We start from the raw sequence: 19,824 nt of genomic DNA, 5'->3' as shown, positions 1-19,824 counted from the left end.
CGTCTGATCTCCCTGCCTTATGGATTACAACGACACGAATTAACTAAGTTTAAATGCACAGGGAGCTAATCTACATTACTGGCCATTAAAATTGCTTCACCAAGAAGGAATGCAGATGATAAACCGGTATTCATTGGACAAACATATTATACTAGAACTGACACGTGTTTACATGTGTTACAGTTTGGGTGCAAAGATCCTGAGAAATCAGTAACCAGAACAACCACCTCTCCACCTCTTGCTATAATAACGGCCTTGATATGTCTGGGCATTGAGTCAAACAGAGCTTGGATGGAGTGTACAGGTACAGCTGCCCATGCAGCTTCAACACGATACCACAGTTCATCAAGAGTAGTGACTGGCGTATTGTAACGAGCCAGTTGCTCGGTCACCATTGACTTGACGTTTCCAATTGGAGAGAGATCGGGAGAATGTGCTGGACAGGGCAGCAGTCGAACATTTCCTGTATCCAGAAAGGCCCGTACAGCCAGGCGGGATTAGCCGAGAGGTCTATGGCGCTGCAGTCATGGACTGTGCGGCTGGTCCCGGCGGAGGTTCGAGTCCTCCCTCGGTCATGTGTGTGTGTGTTTGTCCCTAGCATAATTTAGGTTCAATAATGTGTAAGCTTAGGGACTGATGACCTTAGCAGTTAAGTCCCATAAGATTTTAAAAAAATAAAAAAAGACCCGTGCAGGACCTGCAACATGCGGTCGTCCATTATCCAGCTGAAATGTAGGGTTCCGCAGGGATCGAATGAAGGGTAGAGCCACGGGTCGTAACACATCTGAAATGTAACGTCCACTGTTCAAAGTGCCGTCAATGCGAACAAGAGGTGACCGAGACGTGTAACCAATGGCGCCCCATACCATCACGCCGGGTGATACGCCAATATGGCGATAACAAATACACGTTTCCAATGTGCGTTCACCGCGATGTCGCCAAACACGGATGCGACCATCATGATGCTGTAAACAGAACCCGAATTCATCCGAAGAAATGACGTTTTGCCATTCGTGCACCCAGGTTCGTCGTTGAGCACACCATCGTAGGCGCTCCTGGCTGTGATGCAGCGTCAAGGGTAAACGCAGCCATGGTCTCCGAGCTGATAGTCCATGCTGCTGCAAACGTCGTCGAACTGTTCGTGCAGATGGTTGTTGTCTTGCAAACGTCCCCATCTGTTGACTCAGGGATCGAGACGTGGCTGCACGATCCGTTACACCCATGCGGATAAGATGCCTTTCATCTTGACTGCTAGTGATACGAGGCCGTTGGGATCCAGCACGGCGTTCCGTATTACCCTCCTGAACCCACCGATTCCATATTCTGCTAACAGTCATTGGATCTCGACGAACGCAAGCAGAAATGTCGTGATGCGATAAACCGCAATCGCGATAGGCTACAATCCGACCTTTATCAAAGTCGGAAACGTGATGGCACGCATTTCTCCTCCTTACACGAGGCATCACAACAAAGTTTCACCAGGCAACGCCGGTCAACTGCTGTTTGTGTATGAGACATCGGTTGGAAACTTTCCTCACGTCATCACGTTGTAGGGGTCGCCACCGTCGCCAACCTTGTGTGAATGCTCTATAAAGCTAATCATTTGCATATCACTGCGTCTTCTTCCTGTCGGTTAAATTTCGCGTCTGTAGCACGTCATCTTCCTGGTGTATCAGTTTTAATGGCCAGTAGTGTACTAGATGGATATTGGCAACCAAGCAACCATTTCAGTGAGGCATACTCTATCACAAGCTTAAACTTCCTACCGTACAAATAACATTGAAAATACAGAATACTATATATGACCCCCATCATCTCTTTCGTCATTGGTGAGTAGTTACGCTCCACCTTGTTTAACTGCCTTGAAACGAAAGCTGCTGGATATTTTTGACTATCTACCATCTGTTCTAAAACATAAATGACTGCGTCATTTGAAGCATCACATGAAAGGATAAATTTTTTCTCAAATCCAGAAAAACGAATAGTGGATCGCGGAACTAATTTTCATTATATTTTTCAAATGCGCACTGACATTCCTGTAACCAATGGAATTTCGTTTCCTTCTTCAGTGGCATGTTCAAGGGTCCAGATTTTGTCGCGAAGCTTTTTGCTGGAGAAACAGGAAGTTTGACATAGAGCAGTATGTTATGGGTTGTATGCGATGCGCGCAGAGGGCCGACATTACGCATCAGAAAGTGTCAATGAACAGCTTCACCTGATTAGTTGTTTGTGGTACTGAATAATTCTGAACTGCGTCTCTAAGATCGGGATCAGTATGTACATCACACTCACTAATTACGTGCCTCAGACAGTTTACCTGAGTTTGCACAAAATGGCACTTGTCTACACTCAAAATCAAAGTGCCGATCTTAGTCTACTAAAGACATCTTCCAAAAGTCTCACATGCTCCTATAAATGCCTTGAATGTCAAATGTGATATCGAGATAGATCAAACAAGTTTTAAGCTTTAATCCTCCCTGTCTCCAACAACCGCTGAAAAGTTGCCGGTGCATTGTTTAGTCCAAATGGTAACCGTTTGTAATGAAAATGTCCTGATGGAACAGTAAACGCTACTTTCGGCCCATCTTCAGGCAACACCTCAAATTCATAGTATCCGCTCCTGAGGTCCATAGTTGTAAAGATCCAGCACTGATCCACATTATCCAAAGTTTCCGTGATGTTTGGAATTGGATAAACATCCGAAATGGACCGCGCTTTTAGATATCTGTAGTCACAGCAAAATCTGTATTTCCGAGTCCAGTCAGCTGATTTCTTCAGCACGATGACAATATTTGTGCTCCCGGTAGTATCACTTAGTTCTATGATCCCATCCCATAATTATTGTTCAATGAATTCTTCTACCAATGGATGCAATTGTTTTGCTATACAGTATGGCATCCTATATATTGGTGTCATCCAATGCCGGTATGTGATGCTGCATGAACGGGGTTGGCAGAAACCCTTCGTTCACACAAACCTCAGCATCAAGTTCTCCATAGGCTTTCGGTCTCTGCCTTTCAAATGACCTACTTTCCCTCGTAACACTTCTGTATCGACGGTTTGCTTATGTGTTTTCTCTAGGTCGACCTATCGAAGTTCTCATCTTCTTAGACATGCAGAGTCACTGTTATTGCACCCTTTGCCAGTGTTACTTCCACCCTGCCAAGGTTATCCACACTAACCGAAATCATCTGTTCGCCATTAAAGTCACTCACATGTGCCAAACTCCTGCGAACAAAACAATGCGAACTGTCCAACTCTACACTGCTGAAGGGTGGTTCAGCCATAAGTAATGTTTACCTCGGCAACTCAGTATCCACCGAAAACCATACTATCTTTCCCGTACCTCCTGGTATTTTATGCTGCTGATCGATCTTTACTGAAAATGTACGCAGTTTAGTTGGTCTCACTCCCATGAAAGTTAAACCTTGCGCCACTGTCTCAGTTGCAACTCTATCACCCAGATGAAACAAAGTCTCACTGAGTTGCACTGTGCGCTGGAAGAAACCTATCTTAGCGTGATATTTGTCGAGAAAGCCTAGCTCGAGAATCACTGAATAACCTTCGCCAACGCATTGTAACACCTCCTTGCGTTCACTGGACTTACTTTTCCCGACCGAAAACTACAATACTGCCCTGCCCATTGATTCCACCCTACTATCGCCAACCCTACGTAACCTGTACCGTGGTGGTACCAGTCTCCTCTTTCCGACAAGGTGTAAACTGATAACGGATACGTTCGTCCCCGTATCTACCAAAAATCTGCATTCTATCTGTGCACTAACTTGTCTGTCAGCACTACCTTCCAACGGTTGAAGAAATCCCGTTGCATTCGGTGCATCCTTTCATGCCCCTTCCGACCAAATCCACAATACTTGATTTCAGATGCGAGCACGCGGTGGTCCGCTGTCTGCTTTGCGGCCATATCTGCCTCCTCTGCAAGTGTTGCGAGCCTAAGAGCTGACCCTAAGTCCTCCAGGTTCTCCATCCATGCCCTCCGTGACATTTCAGCTTGTGTATCACTCATGAAATATCCACTGTCTATTTTCTGCCTCCTGTAACAGTACCCCATAAGCTTCCGCATTCTGGGTCTGTACATACGTCTTTGCATTTAGCTTACAGATTCTATCCGAGAATGCTTTCACAGACTCGTTGTGCTGCACCGACAACATACTTAATTCCTCCGAAAAAATCGCGCACTGTTTTGCTTTTGGTGCTGCTGGCACAATCCAGCGGCCCACTCCTGGTATGTATGTGCTTTACACAATGTCTCCGTGGTAGACAACATATGCTTTGGCGTCCCCTACCAAACTCATGTTAGCAACATACAGGGTTACTTCATCTGACCAGCCACGAGCTTCTGCAGTGTCCCTAACATCCTTAGCGAGATTTGTCACTTCTTCCGTTGCCTCGGCCGAGAAGGAATTAGTCAGTGTGATCACTGTCGGGTCATAGGGAACAGTAGGCATTCTAAGTCCAGACTTAGTTTCCCGTGACTCTCCTTACGAGCCTCTGGCTCACGATTAAGTTCAAAATTTCTTTGTTTCATGCCCTGAAATTGCTCTCTTAATGTTTGCACTTACTGAGGTAAAGCAGTAACTGCGCCTGAGGTAGTAGAACGGGTTTCCACCATTTCCACCTGTTCGATCAGGAACTGCAACCGTTATTATACCAAACAGCAAGAACATTATGACCACATACCTAATAGCCAGTATGGAAAATTTGGCACGGATAACAGCAGTGATGCGTTGTGGCACGGAAGCAATGTGATTTTGGTAGGTCGTTGGAGGGAGTAGGCACCACCTCCACACACACAAGTTACCTAATTCCTGTAAATTTTGGGAAAGCTCTGATGTCATGTTCAGTCACATCCCAGATGTATTCAATCAGGCTCAGATCTGGCAAGCTGGGGGGCCAGCTTATCAGTTGGAAGTTGCCACTGTGTTCCTCGATCCACTCCATCACACCCCTGCTAAAAAATGCCACTGCCGTCGGGAAACTTGATGTAATGAAGGGGTGTACCTGGTCTGCAAACAGCATACTATACACCTTGGCCGTCATGAGGCCTTGCACGATCACCACTGGCCCCATGAATCCCCACATGAAAGTTTCCATCCCGCAATACAAGTGTGAAACACCTGTTCCCTTGGAAGTCGAGGAATTTACCCCCTACTATCGGCATGATGAAGTAGATATCGGGACTCATCAGTCATATATCGCTCTGCCACTGTGCAGACATCCAGTGCATAAGATCACGTATCCATTGCAGCCACAGTTACCGATGTCATGGTATTAATATTGGTACATTCATGAGTCGACGGCTGTGGAGGACCATCGTTAGGAGTTTTCAGTGCACTGTGTGTTCAGACACACTTGTACTCTGCCCAGTACTGAAATCTGATGTTAGTTCCACTACAGTTTGACTCCTGTCCTGGTTTATTAACCTTCCCAGCCTATGACCTCTGATATCTGTAACAAGAGGTGGCTGCCCAACCCCATGACCTCTGGATGTGGTTTCACCTTGGTTTCAACACTGAACACAGCACACCTCAAATGCCCGGCAAGTTGTGCAGCTCCTGAGTTGATCATACTGAGCCTCTAAGCCATCACAATCTGATCACAGTCAAGCTGAGATAGATTGTACGCTCACTGATACTACATGCACTGTGTATATGTCTGACCAGCAGTCATTCCATGAAAGGTGATGCCCTGTCGCCTAGACGAGTTTATATTGCTAGTAGTTTGGTGGTCATAATGTTATGGCTTCTCAGTGTATACAAGGTGAGAAATGATCAATTATATTCCATAAGTATTTATTTCCCGCTGGTGTTTTATTAAATAATTCTTAAATGTACATAAGAAGTATTTCAATTGGTTGAGGTGCTTCTGGAAGATGGTATAGCAGAACCAGTTGGTGGCTACGAGATCAGCTCGTTGTGCACAAGTTATGCAGTTCCTGACATATTGTTCGACATTTCATTCTCTGGTCCTCCACCAAAGTTTTTTGGCAATCCGTCAATCGGTTGACTACGAAGTCTTTCGCGACGGAGTCCTTGTATACAAATTCTCGGTTTACTTGCCGCGTCAAATTCGGATAAAATCCCGAGCTTTCGATGACTACCTCCGTCATCTCCGTCAGGGGTACAACAGTCAGTTTTACCCCTGACGAAGATGACGGAGGTAGTCATCGAAACCTCGGGATTTTATCCAAATTTAATGCGGCAAGTAAACCGAGAACTTTTTATGAGTCAATCAGTTTCTCTTGACCCACCATGACCCGACAGAATATGGTCATGTCCCAAGACTTCCATCTGACAAGCTGCAGGTATTACCACTCATAATCCGCACTTTGTTGTTCTGTACAGCAAGCTGTTGTGCACCATGAGCTGACGTTGCGACTTCCGTTGTTAGCAGTCACAGTCAGTGGATCTATTCTCACATCTTCTTTCCTAATTATACTGAAGAGCCAAAGAAACTGGTACACCTGCCCAGTATCATGCAGGGTCCCCACTAGCACGCAGAGGTGCCGCAAGATGACATGGCATGGACTCAACTAATGTCTGAAGTAGTGTTAGAGGCTATTGCCACCATTAATCCTGCAGGACCGTCCATAAATCCGTAAGGGTACCAGGGAGTGGAGATTTCTTCTGAACAGCACATTGCAAGGCATCCCAGATATGCTCAATGATGTTCATGTCTGGGTAGTCTGGTGTCCAGTAGAAGTGTTTAAACTCAGAAGAGTGTTCCTGGAGCCACTCTGTAGCAATTCTGGATGTGTGGGGTGTTGCACTGTCCTGCTGGAATTGCCCAACTCCGTCAGACATGAATGGATGCACGATGTCAAAATAAATACCTTCCAGTTTCCAAACTTACTTTATTTAGCTACAAGTTTTAGTGATGTACTACACTACCTTCAGGCCCCGTCGATATGTAGGAAGATTACCCATCGGTTCTAATTAAAACAGGGGCCAGCAGATTTCTGCTTGCTACAGCGATACCTTCGATCCAAGGTTTCAGATTGAAAGTATCGCTAAAGCAAGCATGAATCTACTAATAGCAGTATTGATGGCCCCTATTTTTGATCAGAACCGAGATGTAATCTCCCTACTCATCGGTCAGGGGCCTGAAGTAAATCACCAGATGTGGTAGCAAATAAAATAAGTTTAGAAACAGGACCGTTGAAAGGTGTTTAATTTTACATCCTGTATCGAACAGCCAAGTCCTGTAACCATCTATGAAACGGTGGACATACACAGACTGAACGGATGCATGTGATGAGACAGGATGCTTACGTATGTGTCACCTGCCAGAGTCATATCTAGACATATCAGAGGTCCCATATCACTCCAACCGCACAAGCCTCATGCAAGGTGTCAGACAAGTAACAGACCTTTCATTGAATTCCTGAAGCAATTCTGGTTAAATTGATATGTCACACGACACAGTTACGTAAAAATTTACAAATTTTATTGCTATGCAAATCGAATAAACAAGCTAACATTTCGTGAATATAAACCACTAACACTCACACTAGTAAACAATACTGTTGGAAGAACATCAGCAAATGAGCATTATACCAGAGGTTGAAAATACCACTTCAGTTGAAAATTTCTTTTATTGTTAGACGACCAGTTCTGGGCTCTTATAAACCCTATCTTTAGGTGTCGTAACCGTTCTGTAGCCCCCGAGCGCTGCGGTGGACTCGGCGCGGTGTGCTACCATTGAGTGGCAGAACAGGGAGATAGCAGATAAACATCCAGAAACCCAACTCAAAACACTGCTGACTCACTGTAGCCACCTTTGTTAAAACCCAACTGGAAAAAAAGCTGTTTGTCTCAGTATTACGCAGAAAGGTTAAGCTCTGCCCTACGAGGGAAACGACGATTGTGATAGCCAACAGAAACTCTAGTGGGTGGAGTTACAACAAGTACAAATGCTGTGATTCGCCAGAAAGAAAAAGCGTGGCCACCGGCTTTGATGAAGGCAAATGTAGAGAGAAAAATTCGCACTTCTCTTGTGGCAGATCGTTGAGTGTTTGAGCAAGGCGACTCGCGCAGCGCTGAGATGATTGCGAGACTAATTGTGTGAACCCTTGTTCACAGGATCGTCTTAACTGCAAAGTCTCCTAGTACAGACAATTGCACCAAGCACTGACAGTTTACGCTTGCGAACGATTTGAGGCCAATGACATATGCGCTATTCCAGTCAAATAGCGTGTACCGTGCCAATTAACTTAGGTAGGCAACAGCAAGGAGTCTTGGCTTCACCGATGACGTAGGAAAGGTACCAGACTGCTGTTTAAGAGTCGAGATTTAGAATAGATTCTCAGCTTCACAGCTGGCGCAGTCACTGCCTCTGCCGACGAAAGGTAAACATGCATGCTCCAGCTATGCCTCCTAGTGATATCCAATTGACACTAAGAACTGCAGTCGTCTCCGTCTCTTCTATTTTTTCATACATTCAGCCATGACCTGTAGTTAAACATATTCACGATCGTCGGACTTAATTGAAGCATAAACGCGAAATACCCGATCTAACGAAAGGACTGACCAGCCACTGCAGAGCGCTTTATACTTTCAAGTTATTGAAATGTTTTAATTGTACAGCTATATTTGTAGTGATATTTACGTACCCTATACAGACCCCATTCATTTTTGAGTATTTTTATTGTGCATTTTTAACTTAATTGATATCTCTGGCCCTAACTGTATTTAATTTGTTTGTATTTTATCCACACCTCAGACGTGGTGATCAACCATCTTACTATTGAAGAACCTTAGAATAGTTAGGAATTTCGCATCACAGTTGTAAACACCCAATATTAATATTTTACCATCCTGTACATATTATAATTATGATATTATCAAGTCATACTTAGAGTAAAAAATAAACCTTATCGTGAATCTAAGATTTTCATTTTTTGCTAAGATATGGTTGTGCCATATCGAAACAAGGCCCCGGGAGTAGACAACATTCCATTAGAACTACTGACAGACTTGGGAGAGCCAGTCCTGACAAAACTCTACCATCTGGTGAGCAAGATGTATGAGACAGGTGAAATACCCTCGGACTTCAGGAGAATATAATAATTTCAATCCCAAAGAAAGCAGGTGTTGACAGATGTGAAAATTACCGAACTATCAGTTTAATAAGTCACAGCTGCAAAATACTAACGCGAATTCTTTACAGACGAATGGAAAAACTGGTAGAAGCGGACCTCGGGGAAGATCAGTTTGGATTCCGTAGAAATGTTGGAACACGTGAGGCAATACTAACCTTACGACTTATCTTAGAAGAAAGATTAAGAAAAGGCAAACCTACGTTTCTAGCATTTGTAGACTTAGAGAAAGCTTTTGACAATGTTGACTGGAATACTCTCTTTCACATTCTAATGGTGGCAGGGGTAAAATACAGGGAGCGAAAGTCTATTTACAATTTGTACAGAAACCAGATGGCAGTTATAAGAGTCGAGGGGCATGAAAGGGAAGCAATGGTTGGGAAGTGAGTGAGACAGGATTGTAGCCTCTCCCCGATGTTATTCAATCTGTATATTGAGCAAACAGTAAAGGAAACAAAAGAAAAATTCGGAGTAGGTATTAAAATTCATGGAGAAGAAGTAAAAACTTTGAGGTTCGCCGATGACATTGTAATTCTGTCAGAGACGGCAAAGGACTTGGAAGAGCAGTTGAACGGAATGGACAGTGTCTTGAAAGGAGGATATAAGATGAACATCAACAAAAGCAAAACGAGGATAATGGAATGCAGTCAAATTAAATCGGGTGATGCTGAGGGAATTAGATTAGGAAATGAGACACTTAAAGTAGTAAAGGAGTTTTGCTACTTAGGGAGTAAAATAACTGATGATGGTCGTCGTAGAGAGGATATAAAATGTAGACTGGCAATGGCAAGGAAATCGTTTCTGAAGAAGAGAAATTTGTTAACATCGAGTGTAGATTTAAGTGTCAGGAAGTCATTTCTGAAAGTATTTGTATGGAGTGTAGCCATGTATGGAACTGAAACATGGACGATAACTAGTATGGACAAGAAGAGAATAGAAGCTTTTGAAATGTGGTGCTACAGAAGAATGCTGAAGATAACGTGGGTAGATCACGTAACTAATGAGGAGCTATTGAATAGGATTGGGGAGAAGAGGAGTTTGTGGCACAACTTGACCAGAAGAAGGGATCGGTTGGTAGGACATGTTTTGAGGCATCAAGGGATCACAAATTTAGCATTGGAGGGCAGCGTGGAGGGTAAAAATCGTAGAGGGAGACCAAGAGATGAATACGCTAAGCAGATTCAGAAGGATGTAGGTTGCAGTAGGTACTGGGAGATGAAGAAGCTTGCACAGGATAGAGTAGCATGGAGAGCTGCATCAAACCAGTCTCAGGACTGAAGACCACAACAACAACATGGTTGTGCCTGAACCGGTACACTAATTGCTGTTAGCGATAATATTTAATTTACAGAGAGTGTAGTGAAATTGACATTGAGATGATTACATCACTGTCTGGCTGCACTATTCTGAACTCTGGATGATGACCTGGCGTTTTCCTGCGTTGTACCCCGTACGTTCAACACAAATGCCTAAAAACACCCGCAGAGTGTCCTTGCGTAACTGCTGTAGGAAGACAGATCAGAACCAGTCTCACATATGTCATACCCATACCACTACAAAGCCTTCACCACCTTGAACAGTCCCCTTCTGCCATGCAGGGTCCATGGATTCATGACGCTGTCTCCATACGTCCATCTGCTCGATATAATTTGAAACAATACTCGTCCGACCAGGCAACGTGTATTCAGATATCAACAGTCCAATGTCAGTGTTAACAGGCCCAGGCAAGGCGTAAAGCTTTGTGTCGAGCAGTCATGAAGGGTACATGAGTGGGCCTTCAGCTCCGAAAGCTCATATTGATGATGTTTCGTTGAATTGTTCGCACACTGATAATTGTTAGTGGCCCAGCATTGAAATCTGCACGATTTTGCGGAAGTGTTACATTTCTGTCAAGTTGAACAATTCTCCTCAGTCGTCGTTGGTCCTGTTGTTGCAGGATCTTTAACCGGCTGTAGTGATGTTGGAAATTTAATGTTTTACCAGATTCCCAGTAATCACAGTACACTCGTGAAATGGTCGTATGGGAAGATCCCCATTTCATCGCTGCCTAGTAGATGCTATGGTTCAAATGGCTCTGAGCACTGTGGGACTTAACTACTGAGGTCATCAGTCCTCTAGAACTTAGAACTACTTAAACCTAACGAACCTAAGGACATCACACACATCCATGCCCGAGGCAGGATTCGAACCTGCGACCGTAGCGGTCACGCGGTTCCAAACTGACGCGCTTAGAACCGCACTGCCACACCGGCCGGCGTAGATGCTGTGTCTCATCGATTCTGCGCCGACTACAACACTACGTTCAGACTCAATTAAATTTTGATAATCTGCCATCGTAGCAGCAGTAACCGATCTAACAACAGCCCCAGACACTTGTTGTCTTAGAGGTATGTTGCCGACCACAGCGCCGTATTCTGCCCCTTTTTCATATCTCTGTATTTGAATACGCATACCTAGACCAGTTTCTTTGACGCTGCCGTGAATATGGCCAAGATAATTTACTTCTGTTGCTGTAAAATGACATTTATTGATACTTAGAGTTAGTCATGTTGTTCTCAGTTTCTGAATACCTTCTCTAGCCACTGTATATGCTCTCCCATGTCCTTGGAAAACACTACTATGTCATGCAGATAGATCAAATATTGTTTTCGTTTCGGTCTCCAAAGTATGCCATCGAATGGTCTTTGAAATTTGGTTGGCGCATTCTTGAGTCCGGATGGTATTCGACGATACTGGAAATGAACCCTTGGAGAAAAAAATCTTGTCGATCCTCTAGCGCTACTTTTATTTGGTGATATCCATTCTTTAAATCCATTGTACAGAAATAATTACACTTAGCCAAGTTGTTGAGAATCTCTGTGACGTTTGGTGTTGGATATGCATCGGTGATGGTTTGGGCATTGAGGTATCAGCAGTCAAAGCAAAATCTGTATTTTTACTGCCATCTGGTGACTTTTATGGGACTATAATTACTGGTGCACCCCAGGGACTATCACTGTACTCAATAAAAATCTCAGCTAGCCGCTGGTTGATACATTCTTCCATTACCAGTTGCATACACTTCGGAACTCGATATGGGTTGTTGTATGCTAGAAGATTAAAAAATACATGAACTGCAGTAACAAAGATTCCGCTGCTTCTCTATAATTTCCCTTAAATATCTCAATTTCTTATGGAACGCAAATGCATTAACAGTTTTCTTGCGGCAGAGATCCTCACTTGAGCTATCTGTGTCATCTTCCTCTAAAACGTCCAAATTAGCCTTTAGTAGACCACTCAGCAGTCTCTCTTCGTCTCTGACAAAATTTTCAAGACTGACCGGAAGCATAAAATCTCCGCCTACATCACTGACGAGTACTATACTTCTGTATAGAAAACAGTGCGACTTACACAGTTCTTCTTCAGTTTCCAGTGATTCTACAACACACAATAAATCCTTAGGTAGGTTCGCATCGATGCTCATCCAGCTCAATTTCCCTGTTCCTTACAGTATCATAGCAGGTGAAATGATCTTTAGTGCCTGTGTCTGCAGTTTATTGGGTACCTCCTTCATGATCGGTGAACCTTGGGACAGAGTAATACATGTAGCTGTTGCCCCTAGTGGGAACAATGTCCCTCCGTGTTCAATTCTACGCTGCAAAAGGTCAATATTTGATGATGTTTAGCGAGAAAGTCAAGTCTCCGGATAGCACAATGCCCCTCACTAACACACGGCAATATTTTTAAACGCTGTCCAAAACACTTATTTCAAGAATGGTTCAAATGACTCTAAGCACTATGGGACTTAACATCTGAGGTCATCAGTCCCCTGGATTTAGAGCTACGTAAACGTAACTAAACTAAGGACATCACACACATCCATGCCCGAGGCAGGATTCGAACCTGCGACCGTACCAGCAGCGCGGTGCCGGACTGAAGCGCCTAGAACCGCTCGGCCACAGCGGTCGGCACACTTATTTCCCACGTTAGAACTGAACAGCATTGTCCCCAATGACTTCACGTCATTATCAACTATTCTGCTTAGCCTTTACCACCGCGACTGTAGTCTCTCTCTGCCCAAGAGATCCAGACAGGATAAAGACACTTGAGCTCCTGTACACACCATGTGCCATACCATTTATTTTGCGTAACAAACAAAACTCCATCTCTGCATATGTTTCTGGATGTGGAGCAGTGCCTCGTCAGCTGCAGAAGATCGAAGTCCGGTGGGTATTCGAATTGCAGTATGGCCAGCACATCCAAGCTTTAGGTGGTGGCTGCTGCGTCACACGGTGGCTGTCTGTCTGCTGATTCTGGCGACTCCTGCTTACGCCGAATATTTTCACTCAGGAGTCACGCCCCAGGTACACCTGAAGTACTCGCTGGTTTGAAGGTGTCGGCTCGAAGCCCCCATTTAGGAGACGACTGCCACAGGAATGAGACGAGCAGCAGTAGTGCCTCCTCTCTCGAAGGTGGAAGATAGGCAGCGTCCAGGTCATGCAACTAAGCCTGCAGCATGCCTGGAGGGTGATGATGGCAACCTCTGTGCCTCGTGCTGCTAGCACTGCCAGATACGTGGTTCCATAGCTGATTTAAGACAGCAAGGCGTGCTGACGGTCGACTTCCATAGCCTTCCCACTCAGTAGATAGCTGCAACTGTCACAAGGGCTGAGACTATGCACTGGGCAGTCGCCAATCAGCACTCAGTAGTTACACAGTTATTACGAAGGATGCTTCCTGTGCATTGTGCGGTGGTGGGAATGGCTATGACCATGTGTTCTAGTTTTGCTCGCAATCAGATCTCCTAGTGACTTCAGACTTTCGCAACTTTACCTTCCTGAGGCTCTTTTCTGCCGGCTCGATATCTGAATACTCAAAGAAACTTTCTACCTAGCCTTCCTTTCAAAACTGCTTTGTCACGAGCAAACACACAGCTCCGATTTCCACAATGATTTGAAAAACATACATTTCAAAAAAGGTCTGGTCAATTTTCTTTTACGGCAGTGGGCATTCGATCACGTAGCACCCTTTACTGGTAACAGAACCAACTATGTTAATTGTGATTAGTGCTGCAAATATACGAGGGTCACTCCAAAAGAAATGCACACTATTTTTGTAAAAATACAGTTTTCATTCTGCATGTGTGAAAGTTTTACAGTGTGTAGTTACATCCTTCCCGCTTGTTTTCAAACTTAGTTCAACCTGTTCTCGTGAGTGGCGCCGTCATAGCATGTCTTCAAGATGGCTGCTACACTTGACGTTCATCAGAAGCAACGTGCTGTAATAGAATTCCTGTGAAAACGAGACAGTGGGAAACATCCACAAGAGGTTGAAAAAGGTGTACGGAGATGCTGCTGTCGATCGCAGTATAGTTAGTCGGTGGGCAAGCAGGTTACGTGATGAAAGCGGGCACGGCCATGTTGAGGATTGTCCTCGCAGTGGCAGGCCTCGTACTGCACACACTCCAGACAATGTGCAGAGAGGTAACGTATTGGTGACTGCTGACAGACGCAACACAGTGAACGAATTGTCACGCTACGTTGGGATAGGGGAAGGAAGTGTTGGGGAATACTGAAAGTGTTGGCATCAAAAAAGGTTTGTGCCAGGTTGGTTCCTAGGATGTTGACAGTGGCTCACAAAGAAACAAGAAAAACCGTGTGCAGCGAAATTTTGGAACAGTAGGAGAATGGTGGAGATGAATTTCTTGGAAGAGTTGTGACGGGTTTTGAAACACGGCTCCATCATTTTTCACCAAGGACGAAGAGGCAATCAATGGAGAGGCATCATGCAAATTCAGCCAAGAAAAAAAAATTCAAAACCAAACCTTCTGCTGGAAAAGCTATGGCTACGGTGTTTTTCGATTCCGAAGGACTCTTGCTTGTGGACATCATGCCAAGTGGAACCACCATAAATTCTGATGCATATGTGACGACGTTGAAGAAACTTCAAGCTCGACTGAGTCGTGTTCGACCACATCGGTAAAAGCAGGATGCTTTGCTGTTGCACGACAATGCACGGCCACATGTCAGTCAGAAAACCATGGAAACGATCACAAAACTCGGATGGACAACACTGAAACACCCGCCATACGGTCCTGCCCTGGCTCCATGTGACTATCATCTCTTTGCGAAACTGAAAGACTCTCTTCGTGGAACAAGGTTTGAAGATGATGACTCCCTTGTGCACGCTGCCAAACAGTGGCTGCAACAGGTTGGTCCAAAATTTTACCGTGCGGGTATACAGGGGCTGGTTCCAAGGTGGCGTAAGGCAGTTGAGAGGGATGGAAATTATGTGGAGAAATGAAAATATTGTTCCTAAAGGATGTATCTACATACTATAAAACTTTCAAACATGTAGAATAAAAGATGGATTAAAAAAAATTGTGTGCATTTTTTTGGAGTGACCCTTGTATTTTACGCAATGGCCATGCAGAAAAAACGCACAATGGATCCTTAAGCCGCCCAGTGCTCAAAGAAGCTGACACAAAAATTGTTTACGACGACTGTCGCATCGATTACGATGCGCATGTAGCAATTAGATGCTCTGACACTGACATGGCTGTCATATTGCAGCGCTCATAAGCATTGCGAGTAATTATAAGACTGAAATATGACTGGACGTCTGTGTCGTCAATAACACACGTTTCTTTAATATCACACAATTGTGTGAAACATTAGGCCCTCAAGTCAATGCACTGCTGCCGGCTTTCCGTGCGTTTACTGGATGCGACTGTAATCCTTCTGTTTCAAGAAAGGGAAGGGCTTTCCATACCAATCGTAGCAAAACTCTGCATTGTACGTTGATAATTTCATTAAATTAAGTAATGTTTAAGTGATGTACCTGATGGATAGTTGGAGAGTACGTCTCAAACAATTGAAGAATACGTTTGTCGACTTTATGATTTTTAAAAGAACTAGCAGTGTTAACGAGGCCAGAGTCGCTATGTTTGCGAAAATTTGGATCTTGCAAAACGACGAACATATATCGTCTGCCAAAATTATTGACGTGTCAGCTCAGCCGCCTGGCAGAACTGACCTGCAGCAACGTTTACTTCGAACGATGTACATAACCATGTAAATCTTGTTGTATCTGCTGACTTGAGCTAGACTGATTACGGCTCGAAAAAAGAAGACAACAAAATTTTGTTTAAATGTTTGGACGGTGAACAGCTATCCTCTTCTCTTGGGTATATTATCACCGAGCACGAGTAAAAACGTACTGCAGGTTAAATTTCTTCTTCTTTCTACGAATACTTCCTTACTCAAGGAATTTTTTTTCTTACTGAATTTAATTTAAAAAATTTAAGAACATTTAAAAGATAGTGCATTATGACATATAAGCGTTTTATAAACAACGATGTAAGTTAGTTAAAAATTATGTTCACACATTATTATGTGTTAAAAGTATATGAACATTTTGTGTAGGTATTTTTATGTGATAATACATTATCATATTTGGTTACAGGTGATGAGGAACAGATGATCGGTATAGACTGCAACGATCACGAAAGCGAGGAGGAGTTTGCGGTCTATAATGGGGGATATTAAACTAGGTCTTTCATTCCTCATATTTATTTGCAAATAAACTGATTAAATGTAATTACACGTTTTAAAATAATTTAGTCCGAGAGAGAAACTGCTTTGAAGTGACTTGTATGCAACACAGTTGCTCGCAGAGACGCGCTTATCCTATTAATCAGGATTAATAGACACTTAAAACGAAGAAAGTTGAATCGTGGTAAAATAAAAGTTGTCTATAACAGTTACAACGAACAACATTGTCCACTGATTTTTTTCGCAATGAAAAAACGCTCAGCTGATGCAGAGAAAAATGACGCACCCGAGCGCATTGCGATGCACCGTATATTTCTCTCGACAGCTAAGCACTTTTCCACAGCGAGAAATTCAGCGGAGTAGTTTTTTTTCATTAAAACTTTAAAGTTAACTTCCACTCAGCCGAATTTCAGCTGTCTTAATATCGTTTTACTCAGTGGATGTTTTTCGCAAGCTGAGGTATGATACCCCAAAACAAAGTCAGCTGAACTACTCTTTTTCGTTTGTGTATAATACAACAGTCATATCAGCAAAGTTTCAGCTTTCTTCATATCGATTTATCATAATAATAATAATAATAATAATGATAATAACAATAATAACAAAATATACTGGAGAATGATGAATACAAATTATACTGGAACAGAACCATTATAACAGATAAAACAACACCACATAACAAACCTGACATGATACTCACCAATAAAAAGAAGAAATTAACACAACTAATCGAAATATCCATACCCATACAACAAATATACAGAAGAAAGCAGGAGAAAAAATTGAAAAGTACATCCAACTGGCTGAGGAAGTCAAAGCCATGTGGCATTAGGATAAAGATGATATCATACCAATTATACTATCAACTACAGGAGTCATACCACACAATATCCACCAGTACATCAACGCAATACAGCTACATCCAAACGTATATATAAATGGCTCTGAGCACTATGGGACTTAACTTCGGAGGTCATCAGTCCCCTAGAACTTAGAACTACTTAAACCTAACTAACCTAAGGACATCACACACATCCATGCCCGAGGCAGGATTCGAACCTGCGACCGTAGCAGTCACGCGCTTTCAAACTGAAGCGCTTAGAACCGCACGGCCACACCGGCCGGCAAACGTATATATACAACTACAGAAATCTGTAATTATTGATACATGTTCAATTACCCGAAAGTTCCTAAATGCAATGTAACATATACCGTACAGTTAAAAGGAAGTCACGCTTGATCAAGGTCCGCGTCACCTTCCATTTTTAACCAGAGATAACGTCTGAGACAGGAAAGAGAAATAATAATAATAATAATAATAATAATAATAATTATTATTATTATTATTATTATGCGTGCGTGGGAGACTGCCGCGGCTAAAATCACCGCAAATGCGTTGATGTTCAATTTGTTTACTAGCACATCAAAAAATCGTAACTTTCTTACTTTTAGTCATCAAAAGTGGCAGCTGGCTTTCGGCCTAGTTGGTGCGGCACTGCGTCAGGTGGAGTCGTACCGAGAAGCACGAGCAGGGTGGAGTCGCATTCGAGTCTCGGAATACGAGGCGGCGGCATAACAAGGGCGGCCAGGTGGGGCGCGGTTAGGCAGCGGTAGTCGGTTAGGAGGACGCCGTCAACCCCGCGGCAGAGACTGACAGGGCAGACGTCGTGCATGGCCCTGCGCTGCCGTCGACCCGCTCCGCTAGCGCGGGCTGCATGTGCGGTCAGAGCAGGCTGGTGAGTGCAGAAGACAAGCGGCAAGTACGGCGCAGATTGTCAGTGCCAAAGGTCGCAATGCTGGAATATTATCTACGCTTCGGCCTTACTTGTTCTTAAGTCTTCCAAACCTCTTTCAAGTTCTGATTCGAATACTGGATCCCTGATCCGTTCTATATCGACTCTGGTTCTTTCCTCTACCACTTCACCCAAGTCATCCACCTGATAGAAGCCTTCTATGTAGTGTTTTCACCTATCGCTCCTCTCCTGTGCATTTGCCACTATAATTCTCTTTGTACGCTTAATGCTACAATCCTTGCTTTCAGTTTCTCCGAAGATTAGTTTTACATTTCTATATGCTGTATCAGTCCTTCCGACAATCATTTCTTTTCGAGTTCTTCACATTTTTCATGCAGCCATATCGCTTTAGCTTCCCTGTAATTCCTATTTATTTCATTTCAAAAGACTTGTATTTCTGTATTTTTATACCTCGTTATTTCATCCATCAACTGAAGTATTTCTTCGCAGTTACCTTCTTTATACCCATCTTTTTCACTCCAGCTTCTGTGGTTACCCTTTTCAGATATGTCCATACCTCTTTAACTTAAATGCCTACTGAGCTACTCCTTATCTCAGTATCTATAGCCTTAGAGAACTTCAAACGCTTCTCTTCGCCCTTCAGCACTTCCATATCCCACTTCTTTGCCTATTGATTCTTCCTGATTATTCTCTCAAACTTCTGTCTCCTCTTCATCACTGCCGAATTGCCATACGACGTTATATCTGCTCCTGGGTACGCCTTACAATCCAGTTCCTGATTTCGGTATCTCTGCCTGATCATGATGTAATGTAACTGAAATCTTCACGTATCTCCCGGCTTTTTCCAAGTACACCTTCTCCACTTCTGATTCTCGAACAGAGTATTCCTTATTACTAGCTGAAATTTATTGCAAAACTCAATTAGTTGTTCTCCTCTCTCATCCCTAGACCCACGCCCATATTCTGCAGTAATCCTTTTTTCTACTTCTACCAATACAACTGCATTCCAGTGTCTCATGACAAATAGATTTTCATATCGCTTCACGTACCCGTTCAATATACACATATAATTTACCTGTCTCTTCATCTTCAGCTTGTGACGTCGGCATGTATGCCTGAACTATCGTTGTCGGTGTTGGTTTGTTGTCCATTCTGATGAGAACAACCCTGTCACAGAATTGTTCACAGTTACACACACTCGGCCCTACCTTCCTATTGATAAGGAATCCTACTACAGGAATACCATTATCTGCTACTGTTGATATTATCCTACACTCATCTAATCTTTATCTTCTTTCCATTATTCTTTATTGACACCCCCCTCCCCCCTTATATCTAGACTGAACCTTTGCATTTTCCTTTTCAGATTTTCTAGCTTCCCTACCACGTTCAAAGTTCTGACAATCCACGCTCCAGCTTG

Source organism: Schistocerca americana, chromosome 4 (assembly GCF_021461395.2).
Source record: "Schistocerca americana isolate TAMUIC-IGC-003095 chromosome 4, iqSchAmer2.1, whole genome shotgun sequence".
NCBI classification, from domain to species: domain Eukaryota; kingdom Metazoa; phylum Arthropoda; class Insecta; order Orthoptera; family Acrididae; genus Schistocerca; species Schistocerca americana.
Note: the sequence above shows the minus strand (reverse complement) of the source record.